Here is a 23,276-nt window from a genome sequence, read left to right on the forward strand (position 1 = left end):
TATCTTTCTCTGCATTTGCGCAATTCCATTTTAGATGTATACTTATTTCTTAAATCAAAACTTGGGTTTTCACTTTGCCTTCATCTCGTAAAACTTTTTACCAGAATGTCTAATATATCACAACAAAATGAAAAAATTAGATTTTATGTATGGAAAAAATTTAAAACAATAAAAAATGTAAGTAAAGAAAATTTATTCACACATCACAAATGAACACAAAAGTTTTGTTTTCCAAGTTTTGGAAATTCCACTAGTTCAACCCTAATAGCGTTGAATTTTATAAGAAAGATATTTCTACACATGTTTTAAAAATGGATATGCATGCTTGAAACATGTTAAAGATGCAAATGACCTATGGATCCAAACCTTTTAACTTTACAACAATTCTCATTAAATTCTCAAGTGAACATGCAGTGGAATATTTACCAGAGTCAAACAAGCCATTATTTTGCCCATTTACAAATAACTGACCTAATAAACATAGAAGATGGTAAAGTGATTTATCTGTGAAGCAAACGTAACAGGCTATATTTTTGTAAGAAATGACTTATGGATTTGGAGTCAACACTCAGCTAGAAATCCCCCACCACCCTCTTTACCCGACGATTGCAAAATCTGATATATAAAAACTAAAAAGAGTTTACAATCCCTAAAAGTTACAGTCACATTTTAGATGTATACTTTTTTCTTAAATCAAAATGAGAGTTTTTACTTTCCCCTCTTCTCGTAAACAATTTTGACAAGACGACAAATAGATCAAAACAAAATGAAAATTTTAGAGTTTATGTATGGAAAATTTTTTAAAAAATAACTAATGTAAGTAAAGAAAATTTATTCACATACCACAAATGAACACAATAGTTTTGTTATCCAAGTTTGGGAAATTCCACTACTTCAACCATAATAGCTTGGACTTTTATAAGAATGAGATTTCTACACATGTTTTAAGAATGGATATGCATGCTTGAAACGTGTTAAAGATTCAAATGACCAATGGATCCAAACCTTTTAAAGAGAATAAAAAATCCTCATTAAATTTTCAAGTGAACGTGCAGTGGGATATTTACCTAAGTCAAACAAGCCATTATTTTTCCCATTGATAAATAGTTGACCTAACAATCATAGATGATTGTAAAGTGATTTATTGGTCAATCATGTGTAACGGGCTATATATTTCTAAGAAATGACATATGGATTGGGACTCAACAATCATTTAAAAATCCTTTACCTCGCCCATTTTCAGAAGATTGCAAAACCTAATACATAAAAACTAAAAAGAGTTTACAATCCCTCAAAATTACAGATACTTTTTGGAAATACCGTTGTCTACATTTGTGCAATTCCATTTTAGATGTATGCTTTTTTCTTAAATCAAAATTTGAGCTTTCACTTTCCCTTCTTCTCATAAAATTTTTTGACAAGATAGCAAATAGATCACAACAAAATGAAAATTTTAGAGTTAATGTACCAAAAAAATTAAAAACAATAACAAATGTAAGTAAAGAAAATTTATTCAAACACCATGAACGGACACAAAAGTTTTGTTATCCAAGTTTCGAAAATTCCACTAATTCAACCCTAATTGCTCGGAATTTATAAGAAAGAGTTTTCTACACACATTTTAAATATGGATATGCATGCTTGAAACATGTTATAGATGCAAATGACCTATGGACCCAAACCTTTTAAAGAGAATAACAAATGCTCATTAAATTCTCAAGTGACCGTTGGGTGGGATATTTACCTGAGTCAAACAAGCCATTATTTTACCTATTAACAAAAATCTGACCTAATAAGTATTGATGATTGTAAAGTGATTTATCGGTCAATCATGCGAAACGGGCTATATCTTTGAAAGAAATGACTTATGGATTTGGTATCAACACTCAGTTAAAAATCACTCGCCTTCCCCTTTTCCCATTGATTGCAAAACCTAATATATAAAAACTAAAAATTGTTTACAATCCCTAAAAATTACTGACACTTTTTGGAATTATGTCTCTCTACATTAGAGCATTTTCCATTTTAGATGTATGCTTTTTTCATAAATCAAAACTTGAGTTTTGACTTTCCCTTCATCTCGTAACGATTTTGACAAGATGGCAAATAGACCAGAACAATATGAAAATTTTAAATTTTATGTATGCAAAAAATTTAAAACAATAACAAATGTAAGTAAAGAAAATTTAATCACCACGAATGAACACAAAAGTTTTGTTATCCCTATTTGGGAAATTCCAATAGTTCAACCCTAATAGCTTGGAATTTTATAAGAAAGTGATTTCTACACATGTTTTAAATATGGATATGCATGTTTGAAACATGTTAAAGATGAAAATGGCCTATGGATCCAAAACTTTTAAAGAGAACAACAAATGCTCATTAAATTCTCAAGTGAACATGCAATGGGATATTTACTCGAGTCAAACAAGTCATTATATTGCCCATTTACAAAAAGTTGACCTAACAATCATAAATGATTGTAAAGTGATTTATCTATCAATCATGTGTAACGGGCTATATTTTGGTAAGGAATGACTTATAGATTGGAATTCAACACTCAGTTAAAAATCCCCAACCTCCCCCATATCCCGACGATTGAAAAACCAAATATATAAAAACTAAAAAGAGTTTACAATCCCTAAAAATTACAGACATTTTTAGGAATTATCTCTGTCTACATTTGTGAATTTTAATTTTAGATGTATGTTTTTTTCTTAAATCAAAACTTGAGTTTTCTATTTCCCTTCATCTCGTAATTTTTTTTGACAAGATAGCCAATTGATCATAGCAAAATTAAAATTTTAGAGTTTATGTATGGAAAAAATTTAAAACAAAAACAAATGTAAGTAAAGAAAATTTATTCACACACCACAAATGAACACAAATGTTTTGTTATCCAAGTTTGGGAAATTCCACTAGTTCAACCCTTATAGCTTGGAATTTTATAAGAAAGAGATTTCTACACATGTTTTACATATGGATATGCATGCTTGAAACATGTTAAAGATGCAAATGACCTATGGATCCTAACCTTTTAAAGAAAATAACAAATGCTTATTAAATTCTAAAGTGAACGTGTTGTAGGATATTTACCTGAGTCAAACATGCCATTATTTTGCCCATTTATAAAAAGCAAACCTAACAATCATTGATGATTGTAAAGTGATTTATCAGTCAATCATCCTGAACGTGCTATATTTGTGTAAGAAATGACTTATGGATTGGGTGTCCCCCTTTTCCCGACGATTGCAAAACCTAATATATTAAAAAGATTTTACAATCCATTAAAATTACATGAACTTTTTGGAGTTATCTCTCTCTACATTAGTGCATTTACATTTTAGGTGCATGTTTTTTTCTTAAATCAAAACTTGAGTTTTCACTTTCCCTTCATCTCGTCAACAATTTTGACAAGATGACAAATAGATCACGAAAAAATGAAAATTTTAGAGTTTATTTATGGAAAAAATTTTAAAAAATAACAAATGTAAGTAAAGAAAATTTATTCACACACCACAATTGAACACAAAAGTTTTGTTATCCAAGTTTGGGAAATTCCACTAGTTCAACCCTAATAGCTTTGAATTTTATAAGAAAGAGATTTCTACACATGTTTTAAAAATGGATATGCATGCTTGAAACTTGTTAAAGATGTAAATGACCTATGGGTTCAAACCTTTTAAAGAGAATAACAAATGTTCATTAAATTCTCAAGTGAACATGCGGTGGGAAGTTTACGAGAGTCAAATAAGCCATTATTTTCACAAAAAGCAGACCTAACAATCATAGATGATGGTAAAGTGATTTATCGATCAATCATGCGTAATGGGCAATATTTTTTAAAGAAATGACTTACGGATTGGGTGTCAATACTCAGTTAAAAATCCCTTGCCTCCTCCTTTTCCCAACGATTGCAAAACATAATATATAAAAACTAAAAAGAGTTTACAATCCCTTAAAATTACAGACACTTTTTGGAATTATCTCTCTTTACATTTGTGCATAGCATTTTTAGATGTATGCTTTTTCCTTAAATGAAAACTTGTGTTTTCACTATCTCTTCGTCTCGTAAACAATTTTGACAAGATAGCAAATACATCACAACAAAATGAAAATTTTAGAGTTTATGTATGGAAAAATTTTAAAACAATAAAAAATTTAAGTAAAGAAAATTTATTCACGCATCACGAATGAACACAAAAGTTTTCTCATCCAAGTTGTGAAAATACCACTAATTCAACCCAAATAGCTTGCAAGTTTATTAGAAAGAGATTTCTACACATGTTTTAAATATGGAGATGCATGCTTGAAACATGTTAAAGATGCAAAAGACCTATGGATCCAAACCTTTTAAAGAGAATAACAAATGCTCATTAAATTCTGAAGAGAACGTGCGGTGGGATATTTACCCGAGTCAAACATGCCATTATTTTGCCCATTTACAAAAAGCTGACCTAATATTCATAGATAATTATAAAGTGATTTATTGGTCAATCATGAGTAACGGTCTATATTTTTATAAGAAATAACTTATGGATTGGGAATCAACACTCAGTTAAAAATCCCCCACCTCGCCCTTTTCCCGACGATTGTAAAACCTAATATATAAAACTGAAAAGAGTTTATAATCCCTAAAAATTTCAGATATTTTTGGAAATATCTCTCTCTACATTTGTGCATTTCAATTTTAGATGTATGCTTTTTTTCCTAAAAAAAACTTTAGTTTTCACTTGCCCTTATTCTCATAAACAATTTTGACAAGATGGAAAATAGATCACAACAAAATGATAATTTTAGAGTTTATGTATGGAAAAAATTGAAAGAAATAAAAAATGTTAGTAAAGAAAATTTATTCACACACACAAATGAACACAAAAGTTTTGTTATCCAAGTTTGGGAAATTCCACTAGTTAAACCCTAATAGCTTGGAATTTTATATGAATGATATTTCTACACATCTTTTAAATATGGATATGCATGCTAGAAACATGTAAAAGATGCAAATGACCTATGGATCCAAAACTTTTAAAGAGAATAAAAAATGCTCATTAAAGTCAAGAATGAATGTATGGTGGGATATTTACCCGTGTCAAATTCTCAAATGAAGGTGCGGTGGGATACTTACCCGAGTCAAACAAGCCATTACTTTGCCCATTTACAAAAAGTTGATCTAACAATTATAGATGATTGTAAAGTGATTTATCAATCAATCATCCGTAATGGGCTATATTTTTTTAAGAAATGACTTTTGGATTGGGAGTCAACACTCAGTTAAAAATTACCCGCCTCCCCCTTTTCTAGACGATTGAAAAACCAAATATATAAAAATTAAATTGAGTTTACAATCCCTGAAAACTACAGACAATTTTTGGAATTACCTCTCTCTACATTTGTGCATTTCCATTTTAGATGTATGCTTTTTTCTTAAATCAAAACTTGTGTTTTCGCTTTCCCTTCATCTAGTAAACAATTTGACAAGATGGCAAATAGATAACAAAAAAATTAAAATTTTAGATTTTATGTATGGAAAAAATTTAAAACAATAACAAATATAAGTAAAGAAAATTTATTCACACACCACAAATGAACACAAAAGTTTTGTTATGCAAGTTAGGGAAATTCAACTAGTTAAACCCTAATAGCATGGACTTTTATAAGAAAGAGATTTTTACACATGTTTTAAATATTGATATGCATGCTTGAAACATTTTAAAGATGCAAATGACTTATGGAGCGAAACCTTTTGAAGGGAACAACAAATGCTCAGTAAATTCTCAAGTGAACGTGTGGTGGGATATTTACCTGAGTCAAAAAAGCCTCCTTTATTTTGCCCATTTATAAAAACTTGGCCTAAATATCATAGATAATTGGATAGTGATTTATCGGTTAATCATGCTTAACGGGCTATATGTTTGTAAGAAATGATTTATGGAGTGAGAGTCAACACTCAGTTAAAAATCTCTCACCTCCCCCTTTACACAACGATTGTAAAACCTAATATATATGAACTAAAAAGAGTTTACAATCCTTAAAAATTATAGACACTTTTTGGAATTATCTCTCTCTACATTTGTGCATTTCCATTTTTTATGAATGTTTTTTTCTTAAATCAAAACTTTAATTTTCACTTTCCCTTCATCAAGTAAACTATTTTGATAAGATGGAAAATAGATCACAGCAAAATGATAATTTTAGAGTTTATATATGGAAAAAATTTAAAAGAATAACAAATGTCAGTTAAGAAAATTTATTCAGCCACCACAAATGAACACAAAAGTTCTGTTATCCAATTTTGGGAAATTCTACAAATTCAACCCAAAGAGCTTGGAATTTTAAAAGAAAGAGAATTCTGCACATGTTTTTAATATGGATATGCATGCTTGAAATATGTTAAAGATGCAAATGACCTATGGATCCAAACCTTTTAAACAAAACAACAAATGCTCATTAAATTCTCAAGTGAACATGCGGTGGTATATTTAACCAAGTCAAACAAGCCATTATTTTGCCCATTTACAAAAAGTTGACCTAACAAAGATAGATGATTATAAAGTGATTTATCGGTCAATCATGCGTAACGGGCTAGATTTTTGTAAGAAATTACATATGGATTGGGAGTCAACACTCAGTTTAAAATCCACCCGCCTCCCCCTTTTCCTGACGATTGCAAAACCTAATATATAAAAGCTAAAAAGAGTTTACAATCCCTAAAATTTACAGACACTTTTTGGAATTATCTTTCTCTACTTTTGTGCATTTCCATTTTAGATGTATGTTTTTTTCTTAAATCAAAATTGAGTTTTGCTTCCCCTTCATCTCGTAAACAATTTTGACAAGATGGCAAATAGATCAAAATAATTTTAGAGTTTATGTATTATAAATATTTAAAACACTAACAAATGTAAGTGAAGAATATTTATTCACACACCACTAATGAACACAAAAATTTTTTTTCCAAGTTTGGGAAATTCAACTAGTTCAACCCTAATAGCTTGGAATTTTATATGCAAGAGATTTTCACCCATGTTTTTAATATGGATATGCATGCTTGAAACATGTTAAAGATGCAAATGACCTATGGATCCAAACCTTTTAAAGAGAACAACAAATGCTCGTTAAATTCTCAAGTGAACGTGCGGTGGGATATTTACCCAAGCCAAACAAGCTATTATTTTGACCATTTACAAAAAGTTGGCCTAACAGTCATTGATGATTGTAAAGTGATTTATCGGTCAATGTTGCGTAACGGGCTATATTTTTGTATTAAATGACTGATGGATCTGGAGTCAACACTCAGTTAAAAATCCCTAGCCTCCCCCTTTTCCCAGTGATTGCAAAACCTAATATATAAAAACTAAAAAGAGTTTACAATCCCCTAAAATTACAGACACTTTCTGGAATTATCTCTCTCTACATTTGTGCATTGCTATTTTAGATGCATGCTTTTTTCTTCAATCAAAACTTTAGTTTTCACTTTCCCTTCATCACGTAAACAATTTTGACAAGATGGAAAATAGATAACAACAAAATCAAAATTTTAGAGTTTATATATGGAAAATTTTAAAAGAATAAAAAATATAAGTTAAGAAAATTTATTCACACTCCACAAATGAACACAAAAAATTTGTTATTCAACTTTGGGAAATTCCACTTGTTCAACTCTAATAGCTTGAAATTTTATAAGAAAGCGATTTTTACACATGTTTTAAATATGGATATTCATGCTTGAAATATGTTAAAGATGCAAATGATGTTTGGATCCAAACCTTTTCCAGAGAATAACAAGTGCTCATTAAATTCTCAAGTGAACGTGCGGTGGGATATTTACCCGTGTCAAACAAGCCATTATTTTGCCCATTTACAAAAAGTTGACCTAACAATCATAGATGATTGTAAAGTGATTCATCACGCGTAATGGGCTATATTTTTGTAAGAAATGACTTATGGATTGGGAGTCAACACTAAGTTAAAAATCTCCCACCTCTCTCTTTTCCCAACGATTGCGAAACCTGATATATTAAAGCTGAAAAGAGTTTACAATCTCTAAAAATTACAGACACACTTTGGAATTATCTCTCTCTAAATTTGTGCATTGTGTATTTCCATTCTAGATGTATACTTTTTTCTTAAATCAAAACCTTGAGTTTTCGCTCTCCCTTCATCCTATAAAAAAAGAGGAAAATAGATCACAACAAAATGAAACTTTTAGAGTTTATGTATGGAAAATTTTTATAATAATAACAAATATAAGAAAAGAAACTTTATTCACACACCCCAAATGAAGACAAAAGTTTTGTTCTCCAAGTTTGGGAAATTTCACTAGTTCAACACTAATTGCTTGGAATTTAATAAGAAAGGGATTTCTACACAAGTTTTAAAAATAGATATGCATGCTTGAAACATGTTAAAGATGCAAATGACCTATGGATCCAAAACTTTTAAAGTGAACAACAAATGCTCATTAAATTCTCAAGTTAACGGAGGTGGGATATTTACCTAAGTCAAACAAGCCATTACTTTGCTCATTTACAAAAAGCTGACCTAACAATCATAGAAGATTGTAAAGTGATTTATCGATTAATGATGCAAAACGGGCTATATTTTTGTAACAACTGACTTATGGATTGGGAGTCAACACTCAATTAACAATCCCCCGCCTCTCCCTTTTCCTGACGATTGTTAAACCTAATATATAAAAACGAAAAAGAGTTTACAATCCATAAAATTACAGACATATTTTAGAATTATATGTCTCTACATTTGTGCATTTCCATTTTAGATGTATGCTTTTTTCTTAAAAAAAACTTGAGTTCTCACTTTCCCTTCATCTCGTAAACAATTTTTACTAGATGGCACAAAGATCACAACAAAATGAAAATTTTAGATTTTATATTTGGAAAAAATTTAAAACAACAGCAAATGTAAGTAAAGAAAATTTATTCACAAACCCCAAATGAAGACAAAAGTTTTGTTCTCCAAGTGAAATACCACTAGTTCAACCCTAATAGGTTGGAATTTTATAAGAAAGAGATTTCTATAAATTTTTAAAAAATAGATATGCAAGCTTGAAACATGTTAAAGATGCAAATGACCCATGGATCCAAACCTTTTAAAGTGAACAACAAATTCTCATTAAATTCTCAAGTGAACGTGGGGTGGAATATTTACCCGAGCCAAACAAACCATTATTTTGCTCATTTAAAAAAAACTGACCTAACAATCATAGTTGATTGAAAAGTGATTTATCGATCATTCACGCGTAACGGGCTATATTTATGTAACAAATGACTTATGGATTGGGAGTCAACACTCAATTAAAAATCCCCGCCTCCCCCTTTTCCTGACGATTGCAAAACCTAATATATAAAAACTAAAAAGAGTTTACAATCCATAAAAATTAAAGACATATTTTGGAATTATCTTTCTCTACATTTTTTAATTTCCATTTTAGATGTATATTTTTTTCTTAAATCAAAACTTGAGTTTTCACTTTCCCTTCATCTCATAAAAAATTTTGACAAGATGGCAAATAGATCACAACGAAATGAAAATTTTAGATTTTATGTATGGAAAAAATTTAAAACAACAACAAATGTAAGTAAAGAAAATTTATTCACACACCACAAATGAACACTAAATTTTTGTTATACAAGTTTTTGAAATTCCACTAGTTCAACCCTAATAGCTTTGAATTTTATAAGAAAGAGATTTCTACACATGTTTTAAAAATGGATATGCATGCTTGAAACATATTGAAAATGGAAATGACCTATGGATCCAAACCTTCTAAATAGAATAACAAATGCTCATTAAATTTTCAAGGGAACGAGCGGTGGGATATTTACCTGAGTCAAACAAGCCATTATTTTGCCCATTCATAGAAACTGACCTAACACTCATAAATGATTGTAAAATGATTTATCGGTCAATCATGCATAACAAGGTATTTTTTTGTAAGAAATGACTTATGGATTAGAAGTCGAGACTCAGTTAAAAATCCTCCGCCTCCCCCTTTTCCAGTTGATTGCAAAACCTAATATGTAAAAACTAAAAAGAGTTTACAATCTCTAAAAATTACAAAAACTTTTTGGAATTATCTCTCTCTACATTTGTGCATTTCCATTTTAGAAGTATGTTTTTTTCTTAAATATAAACTCGAGTTTTCACTTTCCCTTTTTCTCGTAAACAATTTTGAAAAGATGGCAAATAGATCACTACAAAATGAAAATTTTAGATTTTATTTATAGAAAAAATTTAAAACATCAACAAATGTAAGTAAAGAAAATTTATTCGCACACCACGAATGAACACAAAAGTTTTGTTATCCAAGTTTCGGAAATTCCACTTGTTAACCCCTAATTGCTATGAATATTAAAAGAAAGAGATTTCTACACATGTTTTAAAAATGGATATGCATGTTTGAAACATGATAAACATGCAAATGACCTATGGATCCAAACCTTTTAAAGAGAATAACAAATGCTCATTAAATTCTCAAGTGAACGTGCAGGTGGGATATTTACCCGAGTCAAACAAGCCTTTATTTTTCCCATTTACAAAAAGCTGACCTAACAATCATAGTTGATGGTAAAGTGATTTATCGATCAATCATGCGTAACGGGCTATATTTTTTTAAAAATGTATTATGGTTTGTGAGTCAACTCTGAGTTAAAAGTCCCCCGCCTCCCTCTTTTCCTGACGATTGCAAAACCTAATATATAAAAACTAAAATGAGTTTACAATCCCTAAAATATAAAGACACTTTTTGGAATTATTTCTCCCTACATCTAAGCATTTCAATTGTTGATGTATAATTTTTTCTTAAATCAAAACTTAAGTTTTCACTTTCCCTTCATCTCGTAAACAATTTTGACAAGATGGCAATAAGGTCACAACAAAATGAAAATTTTAAATTCTATGTATGGAAAAAATTAAAAGCAATGACAAATGGATGTAAAGAAAATTTATTCACACACCACAAATGAACACAAAATTTTTGTTCTCCAAGTTCTGGAAATTCCACTAGTTCAACCCTAATAGCTTGGAATTTTATAAGAAAGAGATTTTCACACATGTTTTAAAAATGGATATGCATGCTTGAAACATGTTAAAGTTGAAAAAGACCTATTGATCCAAACCTTTTAAAGAGAACAACAAAGGCTCATTAAATTCTCAAGTGATGGTGCGGTGGGATATTTAACCGAGTCATACAAGCCATTATTTTTCCCATTAACAAAAGCGGACCTAACAATCATAGATGATTGTAAACCGATTTATCGATCAATCAAGCGTAATGGGATATATTTTTGTCACAAATGACTTATGCACTGGGAATCAACACTCAGTTAAAAATCCCCGCCTCCCCCTTTTCCTGACGATTGCAAAACCTAATATATAAAAAATAAAAAGAGTTCACATTCCACAAAAATTATAGACATACTTTGGAATTATCTCTCTCTTCATTTGTGGATTTCCACTTTAGATGTATGTTTTTTTCTTAAATCAAAACTTGAGTTTTCATTTTCCCTTCATCTCATAAACAATTTTGACAAGATGGCAAATAGATCACAACAAAAAAAAAAAATATTTTAAGTTTATGTATGGAAAAAATTTAAAACAATAACCTATGTAAGTAAAGAAAATTTATCACACACCACAAATGAACACAAAAGTTTTGTTATCCAAGTTTGGGAAATTCCCCTAGTTCAACCCTAATAGCTTGGAATTTTATAAGAAAGAGATTTCTAAACATGTTTTAAAAATGGATATGCATGCTTGAAACATGTTAAAGATGCAAATGACCTATGGATCCAAACTTTTTAAAGAGAACAACAAATGCTTGTTAAATTCTCAAGTGAACGTGCGGTGGGATATTTACTCGATTCAAACAAGCCATTATTTTGTCCATTTATAAAAAGTTGGCCTAACAATCATAGATGATTGTAAAGTGATTTATCGGTAAATGTTGCGTAATGGGCTATATTTTTGTATTAAGTGACTGATGGATCTGGAGTCAACATTTAGTTAAAACTCCCCCGCTTCTCCCTTTTCCCAGTGATTGCAAAAAATAATATATAAAAACTAAAAAGAGTTTACAATTCCCTAAAATTACAGACACTTTCTAGAATTATCTCTCTCTACATTTGTGCATTCCTATTTTAGAAGTATGCTTTTTTCTTCAATCAAAACTTTAGTTTTCACTTTCCCTTTATCGCGTAAACAATTTTGACAAGATGGAAAATAGATAACAACAAAATCAAAATTTTAGAGTTTATATATGGAAAAATTTAAAAGAATAAAAAATATAAGTTAGGAAAATTTATTCACACTCCACAAATGAACACAAAAAGTTTGTTATTCAAGTTTGGGAAATTCCACTTGTTCAACTCTAAGAGCTTGAAATTTTATAAGAAAGATATTTTTACACATGTTTTAAATATGGACATGCATGCTTGAAATAAGTTAAAGATTCAAATGACGTTTGGATCCAAAACTTTTAAATAGAATAACAAATGCTCATTAAATTCTCAAGTAAACGTGCGGTGGGATATTTACCCGAGTCAAACAAGATTATTTTGCCCATTTACAAAAAGTTGACCAAACAGTCATAGATGATTGTAAAGTGATTTATCATGAGTAACGGGCTACATTTTTGAAAGAAATGACTTATGCTCTGGGAGTCAACACTCAGTTAAAAATCCCCTGCCTCCCCCTTTTCCTAATGATTGCAAAACCTAATGTATAAAAAGTAAAAAGAGTTCACATTCCACAAAAATTACAGACATATTTTGGAATTATCTCTCTCTTCATTTGTGGATTTCCACTTTAGATGTATGCTTTTTTCTTAAATCAAAACTTGAGTTTTCACTTTCCCTTCATCTCGTAAACAATTTTGACAAGATGGTAAAATGATCACAAAAAATAGAAAATTGTAAAGTTTATGTATGGAAAAAATTTAAAACAATAACCCATGTAAGTAAAGAAAATTTATTCATACACCACAAATGAACACAAAAGTTTTGTTATCCAAATTTGGGAAATTCCACTTGTTCAACCCTAATAGCTTGGAATTTTATAAGAAAGAGATTTCTTAACATGTTTTAAAAATGGATATGCATGCATGAAACATGTTAAAGATGCAAATGACCTATGGATCCAAACCTTTTAAAGAGAATAACGAATGCTCATTAAATTCTCAAGTGAACGTGCAGTAGGATATTTACCCTAGTCAAACAAGCCATTATTTTGCCCATTTACAAAAAGCTGACCTAACAATCATAATTGATTGTAAGGTGATTTATCAGTCAATCATGTGTAACGGGCTATATTGTTGTAAGAAATGACTTATGGATTGGTAGTCAACACTCTGTTAAAAATTACCCACCTCCCCATTTTCCTGATTATTGCAAAACTAAATATATAAAAACTAAAAAGATTTTACAATCCTTGAAAATTACAGACATTTTTTGGAATTATGCCTTTCTACATTTGGGATTTCCATTTTAGATGTATGCTTTTTTCTTAAATTGAAACTTGAGTTTTCACATTCTCTTCATCACATAAACAATTTTGACAAGATGGCAAATAAATCACAACAAAAGGAAAATTTTAGAGTTTATTTAAGGAATAAATTTAAAAGAATAACAAATGTATGTAAAGAACATTTATTCACACACCACAAATGAACACAAAAGTTTTGTTATCCAAGTTTGGGAAATTCCACTAGTTCAACCCTAATAGCTTGGAATTTTATAAGAAAGAGATTTCTACACATGTTTGAAAAATGGATATGAATGCTTGTAACATGTTAAAGATGCAAACGACCTATGGAAGCAAACCTTTTAAAGAAAATAACAAATGCTCATTTAATTCTCAAGTGAACGTGTGATGGGATATTTACCCAAGTCAAACAAGCCATTATTTTGCCCATTTACAAAAAGCTGACCTAACAATCATAGATGATTGTAAGGTGATTTATCAATCAATCATGCGTAACGGGCTATATTTTTGTAAGAAATGACTTATGGATTTGGAGTCAACACTTTGTTAAAAATTACCCGCCTTTGCATAACTAAATATATAAAAAATAAAAAGAGTTTACAAACCCTAAAAATTATAGACACTTTTTTGAATTATGCCTCTCTACATTTGGGATTTCCATTTTAGATGTATGTTTTTTTCTTAAATCGAAACTTGAGTTTTCACATTTCCTTCATCACATAAACAATTTTGACAAGATGGCAAATAGATCACAACAAAAGGAAAATTTTAGAGTTTATGTATGGAAAAAATTTAAAAGAATAACGAATGTATGTAAATAATATTTATTCACACACCACAAATGAACACAAAAGTTTCGTTATCCAAGTTTGGGAAATTACACTAGTTCAACCCTAATAGCTTGGAATTTTATAAGAAAGAGATTTCTACACATGTTTTAAAAATGGATATGAATGCTTGAAACATGTTAAAGATGCAAATGACCTATGGATGCAAACCATTTAAAGAGAATAACAAATGCTCATTTAATTCTGAAGTGAACGTGTGATGGGATATTTACCCAAATCAAACAAGCCATTATTTTGCCCATTTACAAAAAGCTGACCTAACAATCATAAATGATTATAAAGTGATTTATCTGTCAATCATGGGTAATGGGCTACATTTTTGTTACAAACGACTTATGGATTGGGAGTCGACACTCAATTTAAAATCCCTCGACTCTCCCTTTTCCCGAAAATTGCAAAACCTATTATATGACACCTAATAAGAGTTTACAATCCCTTTAAATTACAGACACTTTTTTAAATTATCTCTCTCTACATTTGTTTATTACCATTTTAGATGTATACTTTTTTCTTAAATCAAAACTTGAGTTTTCACTTTCCCTTCATCTCGTAAACAATTTTGACAAGATGGAAAATAGATCACAACAAAATGAAAATTTTAGAGTTTATGTGTAGAAAAAATTTAAAATAATAACAAATGTGGGTAAAGAAAATTTATTCACACACCACAATTGAACACAAAGGTTTTGTTATCCAAGTTTGGGAAATTCCACTAGTTCAACACTAATAGCTTGGAATTTTATAAGAAATAGATTTCTACTAATGTTATACATATGGATATGCATGCTTGAAACATGTTAAAGATGCAAATGACCTATGTATCAAAAACATTTAAAGGGAACAACAAATACTCATTAAATTCTCAAGTGAACGTGCGTTGGGATATTTACTCGAGTCAAACAAGCCATTAGTTTGCCCATTTACAAAACTTGACCTAACAATCATAGATGATTGTAAAGTGATTTACTGGTCAATAATGCGTAATAGGCTATGTTTTAGAAATAAAGGACTTATGGATTGAGAGTCAACTCAGAGTTAGAAATCCCCCACCTCCCCCTTTTCCCGACGATTGCAAAACCTAATACCTAAAAACTAAAAAGAGTTTAAAATCCCTTAAAATTACAGACACTTTTTGGAATTATCTCTCTCTACAATAGTGCATTTCCATTTTAGATGGTTGTTTTTTTATTAAATGTAACTTGAGTTTTAACTTTTCCTTCATCTCGTAAACAATTTTGACATGATGGCAAAAAGATCACAACAAAATGAAAATTTTAGAGTTTTTGTATGGAAAAATTTTAAAACAATAACAAATGTAAGTAAAGAAAATTTATTCACACACCACGAATGAACACAAAAGTTTTGTTATCCAAGTTTGGGAAATTTGACTAGTTCCACCCTACTAGCTTGGAATTTTATTAGAAAGAGATTTCTACATATGTTTTAAAAATGGATATGAATGCTTGAAACATGTTAAAGATGCAAATGACCTATGGATGAAATATTTTAAAGAGGATAACAAATGCTCATTAAATTCTCGAGTGAATTTAAAACTTAATATATAAAAATAAAAATAATTTACAATCGCTAAAAATTACAGACACTTTTTGGAATTATCTCTCTCTACTTTTGTGCATTTCCATTTTAGATGTATCATTTTTTCTTAAATCAAAACTTAAGTTTTCACTCTCCCTTCATCTCGTAAACAATTTTGACAACATGGCAAATAGATCACAACAAAATGAAAATTTTACAGTTTATGTATGGAAAAAATTTAAATTAATAACAAATGTAAGTAAAGAAAATTTATTAACACACCACAAATGAACATAAAATTTTGTTATCCATGTTTGGGAAATTCCACTAGTTCAAACCTAATAGCTTGGAATTTTATAAGAGAGAGATATCTACTCACGTTTTAAATATAGATATGCACGCTTGAAACATGTTAAAGATGCAAATAACCTATGAATCCAAAACTTTTAAAGAGAACAACAAATGCTCATTAAATTCTCAAGTGAACAAGCGATGGGATATTTACTCGAGTCAAAGAAGCCATTATTTTTCCCAATTACAAAAAGTTGACCTAACAATCATAGATGATTGTAAACTAATTTATCGGTCAATCATGCGTAACAGGCTATATTTTTGAAAGAAATGATTAATGGATTGAGAGTCAACACGCAGATAAAAATCCCCTGCTTCCTTTTCTTGGTGATTGCAAAACCTAATATATAAAAAATAAAAAGAGTTTACAATCCCTAAAAATTACAGGCACTTTTTTGAATTATGTCTCTCTATATTTGTGCATTTCCATTTTAGATGTATGCTTTTTTCTTAAATCAAAAGTTGAGTTTTCACTTTCCCTTCATCTCGTAAATATTTTTAATATGATTGTAAATAGATCACAATAAAATGAAAATTTTAGAGTTTATGCATGGAAAAAATTTGAAACAATAAGAAATGTAAGTAACGAAAAATTTATTCACACACCAAGAATGAACACAAAAGTTTTGTTATCCAAGTTTGGGAAATTCCACTAGTTCCATCCTACTAGCTTGGAATTTTATTAGAAAGAGTTTTCTACACATGTTTTAAAAATGGATATGCATGCTTGAAGCATGTCAAAGATGCAAATGACCTATGGATCCAGAAATTTGAAAGAGAACAACAAATGCTCATTAAATTCTCAAGTGAACGTGCGATGGGATATTTACTCGAGTCAAACAAGACATTATTTTGCCCATTTACAAAATGCAGACCTAACAATCATAGATGATGGTAAAGTTATTTATCAGTCAATTATACGTAACAAGCTATATTTTTGTAAGAAACGACTTATGGATTGGGAGTCAACACTCAGTTAAAAATCCCACGGTTCTCCCTTTTCCCAACTATTGGAAAACCTAATATATAAAAACAAAAAAGAGTTGAGAATTCCTAAAAATTACACACACTTTTTTGAATTATCCCTCACTACATTTGTGCATTTCCATTTAGGATGTATACTTTTTTCTTAAATCAAAACTTGAGTTTTCTCTTTCCCTTCATCTCGTAAACAATTTTCACAAGAGGCCAAATAGATCACAACAAATTGAAAATTTTAGAGTTTATGTATGGAAAAAAATTCAAAACAATATAAATGTAATTAAATAAAATTTATTCACACACCACAAATGAACACAAAAGTTTTGTTATCCAAGTTTGGGAAATTCCACTAAGTCAACCCTAATAGCTTGGAATTTTATAATAAAGAGATTTCTACACATGTTTTACATATGGATATGCTTGGTTGAAACATGTAAAAGATGCAAATGACATATGGATCCAAACCTTTTAAAGAGAACAACAAATGCTCCTTAAATTCCCAAGGGAACGGGCTATAGGATATTTACCCGAGTCAAACATGACATTATTTTGCCCATTTATAAAAAGCTGACGTAACAATAATAGATGATTGTAAAGTGATTTATCAGTCAATCATGTGTAACGGGCTATATTTTTGTAAGAAATGACTTATGAATTAGGAGTCAACACTCAGTTAAAAATCCCCCGCCTCCCCCTTTTCTCGACAATTGCAAAAGCAAATATATAAAAACTAAAGAGAGTTACTATCCCTAAAAATTACCGACACTTTTATGAATTATTTGTCTCTACATTTGTGCATTTCCATTTTAGATGTATGCTTTTTTCTTAAATAGAAAGTTGATTTTTGACTTTCCATTCATCTCGTAAAAACTTTTACCAAGATGGAAAATAGATCACAACAAAATTAAAATTTTAGAGTTTAAGTATAAAAAAAATTTAAAACAAAAAAAAATGTAAGTAAAGAAAATTTATTCACACACCACGAATGAACACCAAAGTTTTGTTATCACTAGTTCAACTGAAATAGCTTGGAATTTTATAAGAAAAAGAGATTTATGCACATGTTTTAAATATGGATATGTTTGCTTTAAACTTGTTAAAGATGCAAATGACTTATAGATCCAAAAAATTTAAAGAGAACAACAAATGCTGATTAAATTCTAAAGTGAATGTGTGATGGGAAATTTACTCGAGTCAAACGAGCAATAATTTTGCTTGTTTACAAAAAGCTAACCTAACAATCATAGATGATTATAAAGTGATTTATCGGTCAATAGCGCGTAACTGGCTATATTTCTGAAAGAAATGACTTATGGATTGAGGGTCAACACTCAGTTAAAAATCCTCTGCCTCCCCCTTTTCCCAGAGATTTCAAAACCTAATATATAAAAATTAAAAATAGTTTACAATCCCTAAAAATTACAGACACTTTTTGGAATTATCTCTCTCTACAGTTGTGCATTTCCATTTTAGATATATCATTTTTTCTTAAATCAAAACTTAAGTTTTCACTCTCCCTTCATCTCATAATCAATTTTGACAAGATGGCAAATAGATCACAATAAAATGAAAATTTTACATTTTATGAATGGAAAAATTTTAAATTATTAACAAATGTAAGTAAAGAAAATTTATTCTCACAGCACGAATGAACATAAAAGTTTTGTTATCCATGTTTTGGAAATTCCAATGATTCAACCCTAATAGCTTGGAATTTTAAATGAAAGAGATTTCTGCACATGTTCTAAATATGGATATGCATGCTTGAAACAAGTTAAAGATGCAAATGACCTATGGATCCAAACCTTTTAAAGAGAATAAAAAAAGCTCATTAAATTCACAAGTGAACATGCGATGGGATATTTTCCCGAGTCAAACAAGCCATTATTTTGCCCATTTATAAAAAGCTGAGTTAACAATCATAGATGATGGTAAAGTGATTTATCGGTCATTCATGTGTAACGGGCTATATTTTTGTAAGAAACGACTTATGGATTGGGAGTCAACACTCAGTTAAAAATCTCACGGTTCTCCCTTTTCCCGACGATTGCAAAACCTAATATATATAAAAAAAAGAGTTGAAAATCCCTAAAATTACATACACTTTTTTTAATTATCTCTCACTACATTTGTGCATTTCCATTTTGGATGTATACTTTTTTATTAAATCAAAACTTGAGTTTTCACTTTCCCTTCATCTCGTAAACAATTTTCACAAGATGGCAAATAGATCACTACAAATTGAAAATTTTAGAGTTTATGTATGGAAACAAATTTAAAACAATATAAAATTTAAGTAAAAAAAATTTATTCACACACCACAAATGAACACAAATATTTTTTATCCAAGTTTGGGAAATTCCACTAGTTCAACCATAATAGTTTGGAATTTTATAACAAAGAGATTTCTATACATGTTTTACATATGGATATGCATGCTTGAAACATGTTAAAAATGCAAATGACCTATGGATCTAAACCTTTTAAAGAGAAAAACAAATGCTCATTAAATTCCCAAGTGAACATGCGTTAGGATATTTACCCGAGTCAAACATGCCATTATTTTGCCCATTTATAAAAAGCTGACCTAACAATCATAGATGATTGTAAAGTGATTTATCGGTCAATCATGTATAACGGGCTATTCTTTTTGTAAGAAATGACATATGGAGTGGGAGTCAACACCGAGTTAAAAATCCCCCTCCTCCCCATTTTCCTGATGACTGTAAAACCTAATATATAAAAACTAAACAGAGTTTACAATCCCTTAAAATTAAAGACACTTTTTGGATTTATCTCTCTCTACATTAGAGCATTTCCATTTTAGATGTATGTTTTTTTCTTAAATAAAAACTAGAGTTTTCACTTTCCCTTCATCTCATAAACATTTTTTACAAGATGGCAAATAGATCACAACAAAATGAAAATTTTAGAGTTTAAGAATGGAAAAAATTTAAAACCATAACAAATGTAAGTAAATAAAATTTATTCACACACCATGAATGAACACAAAAGTTTTTTTATCCAAGTGTGTGCAATTCCACATGTTCAACTATGATAGCTAGGAATTTTATAAGAAAGAGATTTTTACACATGTTTTAAAAATGGATCTGCATGCTTGAAACATGTAAATGATGCAAATGACCTATGGATCCAAACCTTTTAAAGAGAACAACAAATGCTCATTAAATTCTCAACTGAACGTGCGGTGGGATATTTACAAGAGTCAAACAAGCCATTATTTTGCCTATTTACAAAAAGTTGACCTAACAAAAAAAGATGATTGTAAAGTGATTTATCTGTGAATCATGCGTAACGGGAAATATTTTTGAAAGAAATGACTTATGGATTGGAAGTCAATTGTCAATTAAAAATCCCCCGCCTTCCCCTTCTCTTGACGATTGCAAAACCTCATAAATAAAAATTAAAAAGAGATTACAATCCCTAAAAATTACAGACACTTTTTGGATTAGTTCTCTCTACATTTGTGCATTTCCATTTTGGATGTATGTTTTTTTCTTAAATGAAAACTTGAGTTTTCACTTTCCCTTCTTCTCGCAAACAATTTTGAAAGTATGGAAAATAGATCACAACAAAATGAAAATTTTAGAGTTTATGTATAAAAAAAATTAAAACAATAACAAATGTAAGTAAAGAAAATTTATTCGCCCACCAAATATGAACACAAAAGTTTTGTTATCAAAGTTTGGGAAATTCCACTAGTTCGACCCTAATAACTTTGGAATTTTATAAGAAAGAGATTTCTACACATCTCTTAAATATGGATATGCATGCTTGAAATATGTTAAAGATGCAAGTGAACGTGCGGTGGGATATTTATTCGAGTCAAACAAGCCATTATTTTGCCCATTTACAAAAAGCTGACCTATAGATCATAGATGATTGTAAAGTGATTTATCAGTCAATCATGCGTAACGGGCTATATTTTTGAAAGAAATGACTGATGGATTCAGAGTCAACACCCAGTTAAAAATCCCCCGCATCCCCCTTTTCCCGGCGATTTAAAAACCTAATATATAAAAAAGAAAAAGATTTTACAATCCCTAAAAATTACAAACACTTTTTTGAATTATGTCTCTCAATATTTGTGCATTTAGAATTTAGATGTATGATTTTTTCTTAAATCAAAACTTGAGTTTTAACTTTCCCTTCATCTCGTAAATAATTTTGACAGGATGGCGAATATATCACAACAAAATGAAAATTTATAGTTTATGTATGGAAAAAATTTAAAACAATAACTAATGTAAGTAAAGAAAATTTATTCACACACCACAAATGAACACAAAAGTTTTGTTATCCAAGTTTGGGAAATTCTACTAGTTCAACCCTAATTGCTTGGAATTTTATAAGAAAGAGATTTCTACACAAGTTTTAAAAAAGATATGCATGTTTGAAACATGTTAAAGATGCAAATGACCGATGGATCCAAACCTTTTAAAGAGAAAAACAATGCGCATTAAATTCTCAAGTGAACGTGCTATGGAATATTTACTTGAGTCAATCATGTGTAACGTGCAAAATTGTTGGAAGAAATGACTGATGGATTTAGAGTCAACACTCAGTTAAAATTCCCCCGCCTCGCCCTTTTCCCGATGATTGCAAAACCTAATATATATATATAAAAGAGTCTACAATCCCTAAAAATTACAAACACTTTTTGGAAGTATGTCTCTCTATATTTGTGCATTTCCATTTTAGTTGAATGATTTTTTCTTAAATCAAAACTTGAGTTTTCACTTTCCATTCAACTCGTAAACAATTTTGACAAGATGGCAAAAATTTCACAACAAAAGGAAAATGTTGGAGTTTATATATGGAAAAAATTTAAAACAATAACAAATGTAGATAAAAAAAAATTTATTCACACACCTCGAATGAATACAAATGCTTTGTTATCCAAGTTTAGGAAATTGCGCTAATTCAACCATAATAGCTTGGAATTTTATAAGAAAGAGATTTCTACACATTTTTTAAATATGGATATGCATGCTTGAAACATATTAAATATGCAAATGACCTATGGATCCAAACCTTTTAAAGAGACCAACAAATGCTCATTAAATTCTCATGTCAACATGCGATGGGATATTTACCCGAGTCAAACAAGCCATTATTTTGCCCATTTACAAAAAGTTGACCTAACGACCAAAGATGATTGTAAAGTGATTTATCGATGAATCATGCGTAACGACCTATATTTTTGTAAGAAAGAACTTATGGATTGGAAGTCAACACTCTGTTAAAAATCCCTCGGCCCTCGCTTTTCCAGACGATTGGAAAACCTAATATATAAAAACTAAAAAGAGTTGACAATCCCTAAAAATTAGAGACACTTTTTTGAATTATCTCTCTCCACATTTTGTGCATTTCCATTTTAGATGTATACTTTTTTCTTAAATCAAAACTTGTGTTTTCACTTTCCTTTATCTCGTAAACAATTTTGCAAAGATGGCAAATAGATCACAACAAAATGAAAATATTTGAGTTTATGTATGGAAAAAAAGTAAAAACAATAATAAATTAAGTAAAGAAATTTTTTTTACACACAACAAATGAACACAAAGGTTTTTTTTTCCAAGTTTGGGAAATTTCACTAGTTCAGCCCTAATAGCTTGGAGTTTTATAAGAAAGATATTTCTACACATGTTTTGCATATGGATATGCATGCTTGAAACATGTTTAAGATGCAAATAACCTATGGATCCAAACCTTTTAAAGAGAACAACAAATGCTCATTAAATTCTCAAGTGAACGTACGGCAGGATATTTACTGGAGTCAAAGATGCAATTATTTTGACCATTTACAAAATGCTGACCTAACAATCATAGATGATTGTAAAGTCATTTATCGGTCAATCATGCATAACGGGCTATATTTTTGTAAGAAATGACTTATGGATTGGATGTCAACACTGAGTTAAAAATCCCTCGCCTCCCCCTTTTCCCGATGATTGCAAAACCTAATATATAAAAAGTAAAAAGAGTTTACAATCCCTTCAAATTATCGACACTTTTTGGAATTATCTCTATCTA

This window comes from Aristolochia californica, unplaced genomic scaffold, assembly GCF_029961685.1.
Source record: "Aristolochia californica isolate CCGP_79_NKW_82.1479 unplaced genomic scaffold, dmAriCali1.0.hap1 SCAF_2, whole genome shotgun sequence".
Classification (NCBI taxonomy): domain Eukaryota; kingdom Viridiplantae; phylum Streptophyta; class Magnoliopsida; order Piperales; family Aristolochiaceae; genus Aristolochia; species Aristolochia californica.